Source organism: Muscardinus avellanarius, assembly GCF_963383645.1.
Source record: "Muscardinus avellanarius genome assembly, chromosome: 13".
Classification (NCBI taxonomy): Eukaryota; Metazoa; Chordata; class Mammalia; order Rodentia; family Gliridae; genus Muscardinus; species Muscardinus avellanarius.
In genome coordinates this window covers 82,775,154-82,791,946 of record NC_137799.1, presented here as the reverse complement: position 1 = coordinate 82,791,946, position 16,793 = coordinate 82,775,154, and positions in this window count along the sequence as shown.

Genomic DNA, 16,793 nt, shown 5'->3' with positions numbered 1-16,793 from the left:
ACAAGAACCCATGGTTTTTCTCTTTTTGGTCGTTAGGGGTTTTGTTATGGGTTGGGGGAAAGTGTGTCCGGGACCCTTGTAGGGGTTCCTGGGGAAGAGTTTCCCTACAACCATATTCTCCCAATCCGTAACACACACACACACACACACACAAACACACACACACACACACACACACACACACACACACATATATATATATATATATATATATATATATATAGAGAGAGAGAGAGAGAGAGAGAGAGAGATTTGTATATATGCCAAACAGCTTGTTAAAGAGTCCCATGTAACCAGTGTAAGCAGCCCCTGGATCACAACTACAGTCTCTTCTGACCCTGAGCTAACTGCTTTTCTGACCTTGCTATTCATCATTGCAGTGAGTGCCTTTATATTTCTTCTACATATGTAAGTAAACAGCACATGACATGCTATGTTTTCACCTACTTTATTGTTCCCTTTGCTAGGCTCTTCCATGCTGACATGTGCAACTCTAATTCATTCACTTTCACTGTTGCATAGTATTACCATGTTGAAACATATAATTATTTGTCTATTTTCCTGTTGGTAGAAATTGGTTTCCAATTTTCACTATGATTTCTTTGTTGCTACACCCATTTTTATTTATTTATTTTTATTTTTTGTTTTTGTTTTGTTTTTTGGTGCATTATAAACATATATCTTAATGGAGTTACACCATTTTTTTTTCTTTTGGTGGTACTGGGGATGGAGCCCTTCTACCCCTGGGCTACACTCCCAGACCAATTGATATTTTTATTTGAAAACAGGGTCTCTTAAGCCAGTGAGGCTGGCTTCGAAGCTGTACAATCCTCCTGTCTCCACCTCCCATGAGCGGGGATTACAAGCATGTGCCACCACACCCGGCAAATTACACCATTAAAACAATTTAAAAGATGACTTCCAGGAAGACAGCGACGGAGAAAAGCAGCACTTACGAGTCCCGCTAAAAATCGATCTCTATTACCACAAAACCAGCACCTTTTAGAGCCAGAAAACACCATCAGCAAAGAAAGAAAAACTGTAAATACAAGGGAGAGAGAAAAAGAGGGCTGGAAAAATGAGACACCAGAAAGAAACCAGCCCGCAGTGCCGCGGCCGCTGCCGCGGTGCAGAGCAGCCAGAGCCGCGGCGTGGAGCGGCCGGAGCGGCCGGAGCCGCAGCGTGGAGTGGCTAGAGCCGCGGCCCGGAGCAGCGCGAGCTACATCTTCCCTCACAGCATCGGGCTCCAGAGAGGAGGGAGACTCAGAGTGGAGCTCAAATCCAGAAAGGAGGTACGCCGGCCTCATGGCCTAGGACACAGCAGCAGCGCCTTACTGCCGGCGGCAGCGGCAAATTCACCAGACGGCTCCAGACCAACGCACTCAACCAGCCACCAGGCACCAGAGAGGAGGGGTGGACAGCTAGCCGAGGTGAGCAGCTGCTAAATGGCCGGGTGGCAGTCAGCAGTTTTTTCGGCGCAAGGAGCATCTAAAGCTTCCAAGGGCTGGGTTTAGCACACCCCACAGGGACTCCGTGGAGCTCAAAACCAGAGAAAAACTACACCAACCTCACAGCCGAGGACACAGCAGCAGTGCCTTATTGCCGATGGCAGCGGCGAGTTCACTGGACGGCTCAAGACAAACGCAGTCAACCAGCCACCAGGCTCTAGAGAGGAGGGGTGGACAGTGAGCCGAGGTGAACAGTTGCTGAACAGCTGGGTGGCAGTCAGCAGTTTTTTCGGCACAGGGAATACCTAAAGCTCCGAAAGGCTGGGCTCAGCGCACCTGGCAGGGACTCAGAGCAGAGTTCAAAACCAGAGAAATATGCCAGCCTCATGGCCGAGGGCATGGCAGAGGTGTCATATTGCCAGCGGCGGCAGCTGTGAATTCACCGAGTCCACTAGAGCTGCATCAGCGAACTCAACAACTGTGAGTCAAATTGCGGCCTCTAGGGGAAAATCCCAGTACTGCACTCCCAGGGACTTGCGCAGATAGTCTCCCTGGGTTGGATTTTAGCAGTCCAATCCAGTGGGGAAGTGGCTGTGGCAGAGATATCACACCATAGTCACAACTCCCCGCTGGAGAATGCCCAACCTAGCACCCCCCATGGTCTAAGCAGCCTCGATTGACTCCCTGGGTCTGAGACTTTGCGATACAACCCAGTAAAGGAGTAGTGGTGACTGAGATACCACAGACTCAAGATCCAGAGCACCTTAAGTGAACTCGTAGTGACCCAGGGAAGAACCCAGAGAAGGCACAAACTTCTGGAATCACAGGAAAGAGAAATAACAATGGAGCAGTGAATGCCCACAACCCCACAACATCAGAACCTGATAACACAGAAATCCAGAGATCTCTAGAGGATCAAATCAGGAAAATAACTTTAGAAATAATAGAGGACTTTCGAAAAGAATTCAGAGAGAGCCAAAAAGAGATAAAGGATGCAATCATTGAAATAAAGACCTCAATTCAAAGTATAAACAACAGATTAGACCACATGGAGAATAGAATCTCACTTCTTGAAGATGATCACTCCAAAAATAAATGCATAGTTTCGAATTTAGAAAAAAAAATCCGACAACAGGAATCTGACATTGAAGAAATATGGGCCCATTTTAAGAGAGCTAACCTAAGAATAATTGGAATAGAGGAGGGAAAAGAAGATGAAACCAAAGGGATCAATAATCTCTTCAAGGAAGTAATAACAGAAAATTTCCAAACATAGAGCAAGAGGTTGATACACAGGTCCAGGAAACTTATAGAACTCCCTTTAGACAGGATGGGAGAATGGGATCCCCATGCCACATAATTGTCAAAATGACTAATGTGGAAGCCAAGGAGAGAATCTTAAAGGCAACAAAAACAAAAGGCCAAGTGATATTCAGAGGAAAACCAATTAGAATCACTCCAGACTTCCCCAACCAAGTCATAAAGCCAGAAGGGCGTGGAGTAACATATCCCAAACTCTGAAAAAAAAAAACTTCCAGCCCAAAATTTCCTACCCAGCAAAACTATCTATCAAATTAGATGGTGAAATAAGAAGCTTCCATGACAAACAAAAACTGAAGGAATATATGTCTTTAAAACCAGCACTAGAGAAAATACTCAAGGAGAATAACTGCAAAGAGGAAATGGGTAATACACACCAGAATCAAAGAAACAAGAAGTCCCATCCAGCAGACAACTAAGCAAAGAAGAATAAACAGTATCTCAAACAGAAATAAGATCTTAACATGTGTGGATTAAAAAGTATCTCTCTATAATCACACTGAATGTAAACGGCCTCAACTCCCCAATAAAGAAACATAAAGTGGCAAAATGGATTAAAAGCCAGAATCCATCCATCTGCTGCTTACAAGAAAAACACCTCACAAGTAAAGATAGGAACAAACTCAAGGTAAAGGCCTAGAGAAAGGTAATCCATACTAATGGAACTTGAAGACAAGCAGCAGTAGCAACTATGATATCAGACAAATTAGACTTCAAACCCAAACTTATTAGAAGAGACAAAGAAGGTCACATTTTACTGGTAAAAGGAATAATCCAGCAAGAGGAAATAACAATAATCAACATCTATGCCCCAAACATAGGGGCAGCTACTTTCATAAATCAAACTCATTGTGACATGAAGTCACACATAAATCCCAACACAATAATACTGGGAGACTTCAACACACCTCTCACAATACTAGACCGATCTTCCAGACAAAGGATCAGTAAAGATGCCTCAGAACTAAAGAACACCATTAACCAAATTGACCTGTTGGACACATATAGAATATTTCACCCAACTACAGTGGAGTTTACATTTTTCTCAGCTGCTCATGGAACTTTCTCCAAAATAGATCACATCCTGGGACACAAAATGAGCACTAGCAAATTTTAAAAATGTTACATACTTCCCTGTGTCATTTCAGACCATAATAGAATGAAACTAGAAATCAACTATAAGAAGACCCAGAAAACAACATAAACATGTGGAGACAACACCACACTTCTGAATGAAGAATGGGTCATAGAAGATGTAAGAGATGAAATCAAGAAATTTCTAAAAACAAATGAAAATAAAGATACAACATATCAAAACCTCTGGGACACATTGAAGGCAGTATTAAGAGGAAAATTTATAGCACTGAGTGCACACATAAGAAAATCAGAAAATCTACAAATAAATAGCCTGAGGACACACCTCAAAGCCCTTGAAAAGCAGGAACAACTGAACCCCAAAGCCAGCAGAAGATGGAAAATTATTAAAATTAGAGCAGAAATTAATGAAACAGAGAATTAAAAAAAATACAGAAAATCAACAAAACCCAAAGCTGGTTTCTTGAAAAAATTAACAAGATTGATAAACCACTAGCCAAACTAACTAAAAAAAAGAGAGAATCAACCCAAATTATGAAGATAAAAGATGGAAAAGGAGAGATTACTACTGACAGTGTAGAAATCCAGAGGATTATCAGAAACTACTTTGAAAAACTATACTCCAATAAAATGGAAAATCTGGAGGAAATCGACAACTTCCTAGATAAATACAACCTTCCTAAACTGAGTCAAGAAGATATAGAACACTTAAACCAACCAATAACAATCACAGAGATTGAAACAGCAATAAAGAGCTTACCATCAAAGAAAAGCCCAGGACCAGATGGTTTCCTAAGTAAATTCTATAAAACCTTTATAGAAGAGCTAACCCCAATATTACTCTATTTCATGAAATAGAAAAAACTGGGACTCTCCTAAATACATTCTATGAAGCCAACATCACACTAATACCCAAACCGAATAAAGACAGTTCAAGGAAGGAAAACTACAGGTCTATACCTCTGAGGAACTTGAATGCAAAACTATTAAACAAAATACTAGCAACACACATTCAAAACCACATCACGAAAATCATACACCATGACCAGGTAGGGTTCATCCCAGGGATGCAAGGCTGGTTCAACATACAAAAATCAATCCATGTAATTCATCATATAAACAGAATCAAAGAAAAAAATCACATGATCATCACAATAGATGCTGAAAAAGCATTTGATAAAATTCAACATCCATTTATGACAAAAACACTGCAGAGAAGTGGAATAGAAGGAACATATCTCAACATTATTAAGGCGATCTACAATAAGCCCACCACCAACATCATATTAAATGGGGAAAAACTTCAAGAATTCCCCCTAAAAACAGGAACGAGACAGGGATGTCCATTATCACCACTTCTCTTCAATATAGTACTAGAGACTCTAGCCAGAGCAATAAGGCAAGAAAAGGAAACCAAAGGAGTACAAATAGGAAAAGAAGAACTCAAACTTTCATTATTTGCAGATGACATGATACTATATTTAGAAAACTGAAAAAACTCAACCATAAGGCTTAGAGAACTGATCAACAAATTCAGCAAAGTATCTGGATACAAAATCAATCTTTAAAAATCAGAAGCTTTCTTGTACACCAACCATAAATCCACTGAAAAAGAAATTCAGAAAACACTTCCAATCAGGATCTCCCACAAAAAAATAAAATACTTAGGAATAAACTGGACCAAGGAGGTAAAAGATCTCTACAAAGAAAATTATAAAACACTGAAAAAAGAAATTGAAGAAGATCTTAGAAGATGGAAGGACCTTCCATGTTCATGGATTGGCAGAATATATATCATTAAAATGGCCATCCTCCCAAAAGTGACCTACAGATTTAATGCAATGCCCATTAAACTACCAAGATCATTCCTCACAGACATAGAAAAATCAGTCCTTAAATTTACCTGCAATAACAAAAAGCCCAGAATAGCCAAGGTAGTTCTCAGCTACATAAACCACACAGGAGGAATCGCAATACCTGACTTTAAACTATACTACAAAGCCATTGTAATAAAAACAGCATGGTACTGGCAAAAGAACAGATATATAGACCAATGGAGCAGAATAGAAGACCCAGAAACAAGTCCACACACTTTCAGCCAATTGATTTTTGACAAAGGGGCCAAAAACATACACTGGATAAAAGATAGCCTCTTCAACAAATGGTGTTGGCAAAACTGGTTAACCATATGCAGAAAATTTGAAATTAATCCCACTTTTTCACCCTGTACAAAAGTTAACTCATGATGGATCAAAGACTTGGAAATCAAACCAGAGACCTTGAAGCTCTTTGAAGAGGGTATAGGTCCAATACTGCAACACATAGGCACAGATAAATACTTTCTCAACAAGACCCCAAAGCACATCAAATTAAAAGGTGAATCAATATGTGGGATTGCATGAAACAGAAGAGCTTCTGTTCAGCAAAGGAAACTATCAAGAACCTCAATCGAGAGCCAACAGAATGGGAGAAGATTTTTGCCACCTCATCACTGATAGAGGACTAATATCTAGAATATACAGAGAACTCAAGAAGTCAACACTAAGAAAACAAAGCATCCAATAACAAAATGTGCAAATTAACTAAATAGACACTTCACAAAAGAAGAAATTCAAATGGCCAATAAATGCATGAAAAAATGCTCAACATCACTGGCAATCAGAGAGATGCAAATCAAAACTACCCTGAGATTTCACCTAACTCCTACTAGAATGGCAATCATTCAAAACACAAACAACAAAAGATGCTGGCGAGGATGTGGAGAAGTGGGAACTCTAAAACATTGTTGGTGGGACTGCAAATTAGTGCAACCACTTTGGAAAACATTATGGAGAATCCTCAGAAGAATGGGAACAAACCTACCATTTGATCCAGCAATACCACTTCTGGATATCTACCCAAAAGATAGGAAGCCAAACTACCAATGTAATCCATGTGTATCTATGTTCATAGCTGCACAATTCACCATAGCCAAACTATGGAACCAGGCAAGATGTCCATTAACAGAAGAATGGATTACAAAACTGTGGGATATGTACACAATGTAATTTTACTCAGCCAATAAAAAAAAACTCAATTACATCATTTTCAGCGAAATGGATGGAACTGGAGGACATTATGCTAGTGAGATTAGTCAGTCACAAAAAATAAGAAATTAGATGCTTCCCCTAATATGTGAGAGTTAGGGAGAATGGGTCATAGGAGGAACTCTTGAAAAAGGAAATCCTATAGAGGAGCAAACAAGACAATCTAAAGGAGGAGAAAGGAGGGGGGGAGAGGAAAATCTCTAAAACACACATGTACTTAAACATATCGAAGTCAATTACTAAGCCAAGCAAGAGAAGGAGGGACAGGGAGGGAATGGGGTGGAAATTGGGTAGGGGTTAAATCAGCAATGTGTACATGTTTGTACACACAAGTTTTTTACCCCAATATGATGTTTGAATATAATACACCAATCAAAAAATTTAAAAGGAAAAAAAATTAAAAATAAAAAATACATTTTCAGCATCATTTAATGTAGTTATCCTTTATCTTCTTAAAGCTCCCTCTTCCCTGTTTTCTGTGAAGCAGATCTAATGATCTTAGATCTCTTTCTTATCTCTCCCTCTGGAATCTAAACTCCCAGGGCCTGGAATTTCTGTTCTGTGAGTCCCCATCACAGCATTGTTCACATGACCAACCTGATCGGTAAATATTTGGTGAATGAATGAGTTTCTATGAGAATGTGTTCTCTGGCTTTCTTTCTTTTCCAACTTTGAAGTTGTCATAGTTAGGACTGTGTTTAGACAAAGTGCTGTTTCACAGTTAACACAGGCTCAGAGTTGCAGGGAGCAACCCTGAATCTCTTTAGAACAGCTTGTTCTTCCTCTCAAGTGAAGAGAGAAAGACCCACTATTTAAATGCCTTTGTTCACTGGCTTTCAGCAGGGTCCTATACTCAGAGAAATTCCCATATTGGCTGTAATTTTCTCCTGGGAGTAACCACTATTTACAAGGAAGTTCTGGTACATTTTTTTTTTTATCTATTTAGAGTCACTAAAAAACATCATTCTCATTGCATACAAAAAGAAATTGAATCAAAATACCTTTGCTTTATATTTAATAAAAGTCCAGAAAGACGTTTTTATAGTACATTACAAAATTTAGTGGGGAAATTTTAACCATGTGAATGTGTTGGAGAGGTAGATACCAAAAGTTTCGGGATTCTCAAAAATCTTGAACACACATCTGCTTCTCATGTAGGCATAGCAGCAGCCACCTAGTGATAAGCTCCTCTCTTCACTGTGCAGATAGTTCATGTTGGGTAGACTCACGGAACAGTACTGCCTCTTGGACATTAATATTTTCAAAGGCTTTTTTGAAAGGAGGAAGGCAAACCGGGCATGGTGGCACCTGTTGGTAATACCAGTACTTGGGAGGCTGAGACAGGAGGATCGCAGGTTCACTGCCAGCCTCAACTACTTAGTGAGGCCCTCCACAACTTAGTGATATCCTGTTTCAAAATAAAGAATAAAAAATAGGGCTGAGGGTAGAGTTCAGAGGTAGGATGTCTGTGGGTTCTATCCCCAGTACTGAAAAAAAAAGAAAGAAAAAAAAAGAAAAGGCATATTCAACTATTATCATTACAATGTTGGGAGAAAAATTGATGGTGATACAATATAAACTAAAAGTCAATACAAACTAAAACTTTGAGATTCATGAAATCTTCAGTAACACCAAGCATACTAGTAGAGAACTAATATTCCTAGAGAACTATGACAGTAGTTTTCTCTAATTCCTATCATAAAACACTTTAAGTTGAACATGGTGGCACATGCCTGTAATCCTAGTACTTGGGAGGGTGAGACAGGAAGACCGCAGGTTCGAAGTCACCCTCAACACCTAACAACATCCTGTTTCAAAATAAAAAATAAAAAGGGCTGGGGCTGTAACTCGGACATAGAATACCCCTGGGTTTAATCCCTACCACCAAATATACACACAAAAATTTAAATCCGTTAGGCAACACTTACCTAATGCAGTATATCACATGATAGCATTTCATGTTACAGGTTAACCATCCATGTTGTACTAGAACAGATACATGAAGAAACAAACTAGAGGAATTTGTGGCCAGAAGGTCGGCTTCACAAGAAATACTCGTGGAAGTTCTTCAAATGATAGCAGACAGAAATTCAAATCCCCCAAAATAAAACAAAGCAAAGAACACTGACTAAAATAATTGTGTATATAATTATAATATATAATTACATAATATGTAATATAGCCAGGCATGGTGGTACACGCTTGTAATCCCAGCATTCGGGAGACTGAGACAGGAGGATCTGGGTTCGTGGACAGCCTCAGCTACTACTTAGTGAGGCCCTTTACAACTCAGTGAGACCTTATTTCAAAATAAAGAATAAATAATAATTATTATTTTTTAAGTGTGCACATAGTATGTTTATCTTTGGATTGCTCTTCATATAACATATGAAAATGTAGCGTATTTTACAATAAACCCTAAACCCAAAAGTGACGGTAAAAACTAAGAAGTAATTTGGATCCCGACAGAATGCTCCCCAGCACCAAAAAAAAAAAAAAGGAAGCACTAACAGAACCAAAGGGAGAAATAGATAATACAATGTTAGTTAGTGACTTCAATATCTCATTGTCTATAATGGATAAAACAACTAAGCAGAAGATCAACAGGATATAAAAGCCTTGGGCATACTGTACATTAATTAGATATAACAAGCACCAATAGAACACTCAACACCAACAAAATACATATTCTTCTCAAATGCATATCAGACTTTCTCCAGGACAGATCATATCGTAGGGCAAAAGGCAAGAAATAGAAATCATACATTGCTGATGGGAATGCAAAGTGGTGCAGCCATTTTGCAAAATATTTTAACAGTTCCTCAAAATATTAAACATGAGCTGAACATGGTGGTTCACACCTGTAATCCAGTACCTGGGAGATCACAGGTTCAAGGACAGCCTCAGCAAGTAGTGAGGCCCTCATCAAGCTAGTGAGACTGTGTTTCAAAATAAGAAATAAAATAGGGCTGGGGGTGTAGCTCGAAGGTAGAATGACTTTGGGTTTAATCCCCAGTACCACACATACACACACACACACACACACACACACACACACACACACACATAAATATTAACATGGAGTTATGGAGTTACCCTATGTTCCAGCAATTCCAAAAGAAATAAAATCTTATGTTCATAAAAGTACAATTGTATCAAAATCTGGAAATAACCCAAATGTCAATCTACTGATGAATAAATAAAATAAAAAATTCATCAATAGGATGTTATTCAGCCATTAAAAAGAAATGAAATGTTTATAAATGTTACAACATGGATGAACTATGAAAACATTATGCAAAGTGAATGTAAGTTGACACACTGCGCTTTTTTTTTTTTTTTTGCCTTAATAGGGATTGAACCCAGGGACATTCTACCTTCAAGCTTACCCCCAGCCCTACTTTTTATTCTTTTTATATTTTTTTTCATTTTTACCTTTTTTGTGTACTGGAGGTGGAACCCAGGGGCTTTTCTACCTCCGGGCTATACTCCCAGACCTAGTTTATATTTTATTTGGAAACAGGGTCTCACTAAGTTACTGAGAGCCTCACTAAATAACTGAGGCTGGCTTCGAACCTGTGCGATCCTCCTGTCTCAGCCTCCCAAGCACTGGGATTACAAGCATGCACCACCATGCCCAGCTCTATTCTTTTTATTTGGAAACAGGGAGGACCTCACTAAGTAGCTGAGGCTGGCCGCAAACCTCGACCCTCCTGTCTCAGCCTCCCAAATACTGAGATTACAAACATGTGCCATTATGCTTGGCCATCCCACTGCTTCTTTAATCAAGAAAGAAAAAACTTCTGAAAAAAAATCACCTGCTTAACTTCACTACTATAAATGTGATTTAAACTCTGAAGTGTGCTCTTTGTCTTTGTGAGTGTGCACGTGTGTGAGCATGCAGGCAGGTATTAGGGATTGAACTCAAGGGTATTCTTTCTTTGAGTTACATCCTCAGACCCCCCCTTTTTTTTTTGCAGGTCTGGGGAACCCAGGGGCATTCGACCTCCAAGATACACCTCCTGCCCTATTTTTTATTCTTTATTTTGGAACAGGGTTCATTGAGTTGCGGAGGGCCTTGCTAAGTAGCTGAAGCTGGCCAAGAACTGCAATCCTCTAATCTCAGCCTCCACATGCTGGGATCACAAGTGTGCACCACCATGCTCAGCTCCCCAGCCCCTTTATTTATTTTCTTTTTTTGAAATGGGCTCTCACTAGGCTGCTGAGGGTCTTGCCAACTTGCTTATATTCCCTAAGCCTATCTAGCACCTTGTTGGTACAGAGGAAGTGCTGAATAACGACTAGGAGTGTGTGTGTGTGTGTGTGTGTGTTTCTAGGGATAGAACTCAGGGGAAGATGTTGTATTAGTCAGCTCTTGCTGCAATAATGATGTGGAACAAATCCCCCCAAGACTCAGTGACAACAAGGATTTGTTTTTCTTGGGTATATGGGAAACTGTAATGTCCATTTTAGACCTCCAGATGTCTCTATGGTTTGGATCAGTTAGATGTCAGTTCTGTACATCTCTTTCCAACGGTGGTGCATCAGCCCCCAGTACACATGGTAGATGAACAGGAATTGTGAAGTACAGGAGGTGAACCCTGTATTGATGGCTGCTGCCACACACGAGGAGAACCCAGCTGACCAAGCCTAGAAAAAGTTTGTGTTGTCATTGCATCTGCTCACCCTCCAAGGACCAAACATGTCAGAGCTTACAAAAGCCTAGGAATTTATTTTCTTACAGTTCTTGAGGCTAGATATCAAGACGCACAGTATTGGCAAGGCTGTTTGCTTCTGCAGGCCGTGAGGGACACTTTTTCCTGCCTCTTCCCAGGCGCTGGTGGTTGTTGGCAATTCTTGGCCTTTAGCTCATCATTCCAATCTCTGCATCCTTTGTCACATGGCATTTTTCTTGTGTGTACCCCAATTTTCCTTTTCTTTTAAAGACTAGTCATTAGAGTAAGGCTTATCCTAATCTACTATGATCTCATTGTAACTTGATTATATCTGCCAAAACCCAATTTCCAAATTAAGGTCATCTTCACATGTCCTGGGGTTGGACTTAAAAATATCTTTTGCAGACACAGTATAACCCACAACCATGAGGTTAAGTGATTTCCAAGGTTAGGTAAAAATTATCCTTCCTTCCTCTTCCCCTTTGTTCTTTCTGTGGTACCAGAAATTAAATCGGGGGCATCCTACTTCTGAGCTACACCTCCAGCCCTTTCTGTTATAATTTGTTTTGAAACAGGGTCTCACTAAGTTTCTGAGGGTCTCACAAAGTTGCTGAGGCTGTCCTCAAACCTCTGACACTCCTGTCCTGGCCTCCCAAGTACTACAACTACAGGTGTGCACCATCACATCTGAGTAGGCCATAACATCTACTTGGATCTCTTTCTCAGAGGATGCTCACCTTTAAAACCTGGCCACTATTTCTGTAAGAAAGCCCAGGACACATGAAAAGGCCACATATATAAAATTTAACCAGGGCTGGGGTGTAGCTTAGTGGTTGAGTACTTGTCTAGCATGGGGGAGGCCCTAGTTTCAATCTCCAGAACCACAAAAATAAGACCCTTCTCCCCCCAAAAGTCTACATCAAATGCTTGGAAACATGTGTGAGATGATGAGATGTTGAGAATTTTTCTGGGATGAGTTTGAAAACCATAGAATTAACTAGACTTAGGGAGCACAAAGCTGATCTGGGACTCTCAAACAGAAGCCAAGCTTGATGCTTCTGAGTCATGTTGCTTTTATTTATTTACTTATTTTTATTTTTTATTAATTATTGGTATTGAGGACTGAACAGGAGCATTCTATTGCTGAGTGACACCTCTAGTGACTTATTTTTTGTATTTATTTATTTATTTATTTATTTATTTATTTATTTATTTTTGTGGTACTAGGGATTGAACCCAGGGACATTCTACCTACAAGCTATACCTTCAGACCCATTTTTTATTCTTTTATTTTTAAACAGGGTCTCACTAAGTAGCTGAGACTGGATGTAGACCTGTGATCCACCTATATCAGCCTCCCAAGTACTGGGTTTACAAGTGTGAGCCACCATGCTCGGCTTTCTTTTTCTTTTTCTTTTTTTTTTTTTTTTATAACTCCAAGCTACACCCCAGCCCTAATTTTTTTTTCTTTATTTTGAAACAGTGTCTCACTGAGTTGCAAAGGACATAGGTAGTAGCTGAGGTTGTCTGAGAACCTCAATCCTCCTGTCTCTGCCTCCCAAATGCTGGAATTACAAGCATGCGCCACCACACCCGGCTCTGTTTTTTATTTTTGAAACAGGGTCTTGCTAAGTCCCTGAGGGTCTTGCTAAGGCTGGCCTCAAATCTGTGATCCTCCTGTCTCAGCCTCTCAAGTACTGGGATTATAGGTGTATACCACCGTGCCCAGCTTCATGTTACTTTTAAATATGAGATTCTAGGTATTATTTACTGTGTTGTATTGTGTTATTGTTGTTGTGAGTGTCTTTGTGTGTGTGTTTCTGGGGATGGAACACAGGGATTCAAGCATGCTAAGTTAGTGCTCTCCCACTGAGCTGTGTAGTTACTCTTAATCCACTAAGCTTTAGGATGGTTGCGTTTACTAGAAATTTTTATTCAGCTTTGAGCATGCATCAGAAACTTGGAAATTTTGTGAATGCAAAATAAAGGTGACCTTCATCCATATAGCTTTTGGCAGAAAGAAGTTTCTTTCAACAAAATCCACTTAGTTTTATTTGTTTTAGTCTCATGCTTATCATACCTACTAAAGTAATCCATTCTTCCATATATTTCTGTCCTTTTTAAGACATCCTTCCCACTTGGCTTTTACAAACCTAGGCTCTACTGTAAATGGCTTTTTCTCCCAGCAACCCACTAAAGTTTTCAGACTCTAAATGGTAACTGGGAAGCAACCAAAATTGAAACATGCAAATCTGTGTACTTGGAAGTGTGTAGTTGGAGCCAAGGGGAAATACTCCATCGTGTTGCTAGGTGGCAATGTTCCTTTACCAAAGGCATGGTTCTTAGAATCTGAGAGTCCCTTCTCAAACAGAAAGGAAAACATGGCCTTACTGCCTCTTCATTAGCTGCATTTTAGCCAGACTTCCTGGTTTCAGCCCACAAAGAGACATCAGCAACAGTAGACAGAAATTGCGAGACTACCATGCTTAGAGCAAAGAGTTCTTCCTGCTGGCCACCGTCATTTGCAAAACTGGCCAATTTGCATGGTTGCTTCCAGCAACTGAGAAAAGCCTCTCTTGACAGGGACTGTAGTCAATGCCAGACCCTAATATAGAGGCAACACAATCTTACCTGCTCAGTGATTGGCAGCAGAACATTAACTTTATTTCTGACTTAATGGCTCTTGCATTGTGGTTACTAAACGTCTGTATTTGATGTGCTTAAGAATTGGGTGATTTAAAGTATGTGGAAAGATGTGCATAGGTTATATGCAAATACTAGGTCATTTTATATAAGAAAGAGACTGGAGCATCCATGAATTTTGGGTTCTCTAGGGATGGGAGTGGTAAGAGGGACAGTTTTGAAACCAAGCCCTGTGGATACCAAGAGACAACTGTACTAAAAAATGATTTGTTTTTAACTGAAAATATCTGAGTCAGTGAGCCTGTTCCTGCAGAAAGATGGGGGGGAGAGAATGCGTGTGTGTGTGTGTGTGTGTGTGTGTGTGTGTGTGTGTGTGTGTGTTGCTAGGAATTGAACCCAGGGGCATTCTACCTCTGAGCTATATCCCAAGCTCTATTTATTTTTTTTTTATTTTTTTTGTGGTACTGGGGTTCCTGGAAGCCCTTCTTCCTCCGGGCTACACTCCAGACCTATTTTATATTTTTGAAACAGGGTCTCTTACACCAGCACGGCTGGCTTCGAACCTGCGCGATCCTCCTGTCTCCGCCTCCCAAGCGCGGGGATTACAAGCGTGCGCCACCACGCCCGGCTTCCCCAAGCTCTATTTAAATTCTTTATTTGGAAACAGGGTCTCAGTAGGTTGCTAGGGACCTCACTAAATTTCTGAGGCTGGCTTCTAACCTGTGATCCTCCTGTCTCAGCCTCCCAAGTCCTGGGATTACAGAAGTGCCACTACACCAGGGGAGAACTGATTCTGAACCACAGAGAGGTCATCTTAAATGTTCATCAAATCATAGAAAGGAAGAGAAGGATTGCAATGAGACATACTGCAGGAAAGAAGAAATATTGTACTTAGACAAAAATAGTGGAATCATACACTTAAAGATGGTTGTTAAGACAGAGGTTCTCATTTTAGGTCTGATTCTCAACTGAGGAGCAATTTTTGCCCACTTCCATCACCTCTGTATTTTTATAAAGGAAGACCATCCTACTATATTGTCCTCCCAGGGCTGGAACTGGCCTGAGTTTCAGACTCGTGAATTTGTTGACCAGCACTTAAGGTTTATAGCTATGACCACTTCTTGAGACATACTATGATCAATTTATTTTAATGACTCAGCTGGCTAGCCTGCTACTGGCTTTGTATACTTCTGTGGATACCTTTAATTCATGAGGGAAGGCTGATGTTGGGGAAGTATTGGTCCACTTTCTCTCTGAAGATAAAAGTCTTAGTGCATTAATCATAGGGTAATGGAGTCTTTCTCCTTCCTTGGGGTTGTCTAAGAAAGCCTCAGAGTAACATTTCCAGAGAAAAGATGACCATCTTCTACCTCAAAAACAATAAAATGGAACCTGTTGCCCAGCAACACGCCTATGTAGGATCTCTTCTCCATGGGAAGTGATGGGTGGAAGACCTTCTTGTGTATAGCCAGTAGGTTGAATAAACACAGCTCCTATGATTTCATTGTAAACCTTTCCTTAATCTTCTTTTTTTTTTTTTTTTTTTTTTTTTTTGCGGGTCTGGGGATAGAACCCAGGGGCATTCTACCTCCGAGCTACACCCTCTGCCCTATTTTTTTATTCTTTATTTTGAAACTGGGTCTCACTGAGTTGTAGAGGGCCTCACTAAGTAGCTGAGGCTGTCCACAAACCACAATCCTCTGGTCTCAGCCTCCCAAATGCTGGGATTACAAGCTTGTGCCACCACGCCCAGCTTTCCTTAATCTTCTATTCTTCCTCTCTCCTGATTGAAAATTCCTGCAGCCCCCCACCCCCACTAAAATCAAAACTCTCATTTGAAGCCAGGAGTGCTGGTGCATGCTTGCAATCCAAGTACTTGGAAGGCTGAGACAGGAGGATCTTGGGTTCTCGGCCAGCCTCAGACACTTAGTGAGGCCCTCTCCAACTTAGTGAGACTCCCCCTATTTCAAAATAAAGAATAAAAAATGGGGCTGGGGGTGTAGCTTGAAGGTAAAATGCCTCTGAGTTCATCCCCAGTACAGCAAAACAAACAAAAACTTTTAAATGTTCACTCAAAGGTAAACCTTTTCGCCTCTCCTAACGTGGTCCCATTCCAGGACACATCACCATCTCCCTGCTACCTCGTGGCACTTACTTTTTCTGCCATCAAGATTGTCTTGTTTCCCTTGGGGGCTGGACGTGGGAGAGGAAGGGAAGAGAGTGAGGAAGTTCTTATTTGTTGGTATCATCAATCTGCTTTGGTAGGTTGCCTTTTTCTCTTGGGTATACGTTTGCTGGCTCTCGTGAGAACTGCCACTGATGGGCATCCTTCTCTTTCCAGTTCCTCAACAGAGGTGACTGGATGTCTCCCCTAGCTAGTCACTTGCAACTCTTCCTTCAACCCCAAGCATCCAGTGGTCCACTAGTTGTTTCCCTCTGCTAAGGTTCATAGTCTTCTAGACTCCTGGTGCTTCCAGGCACAAGTGTCATCCTTGGGGAACACACTTCCTTTTTACATAGCCACC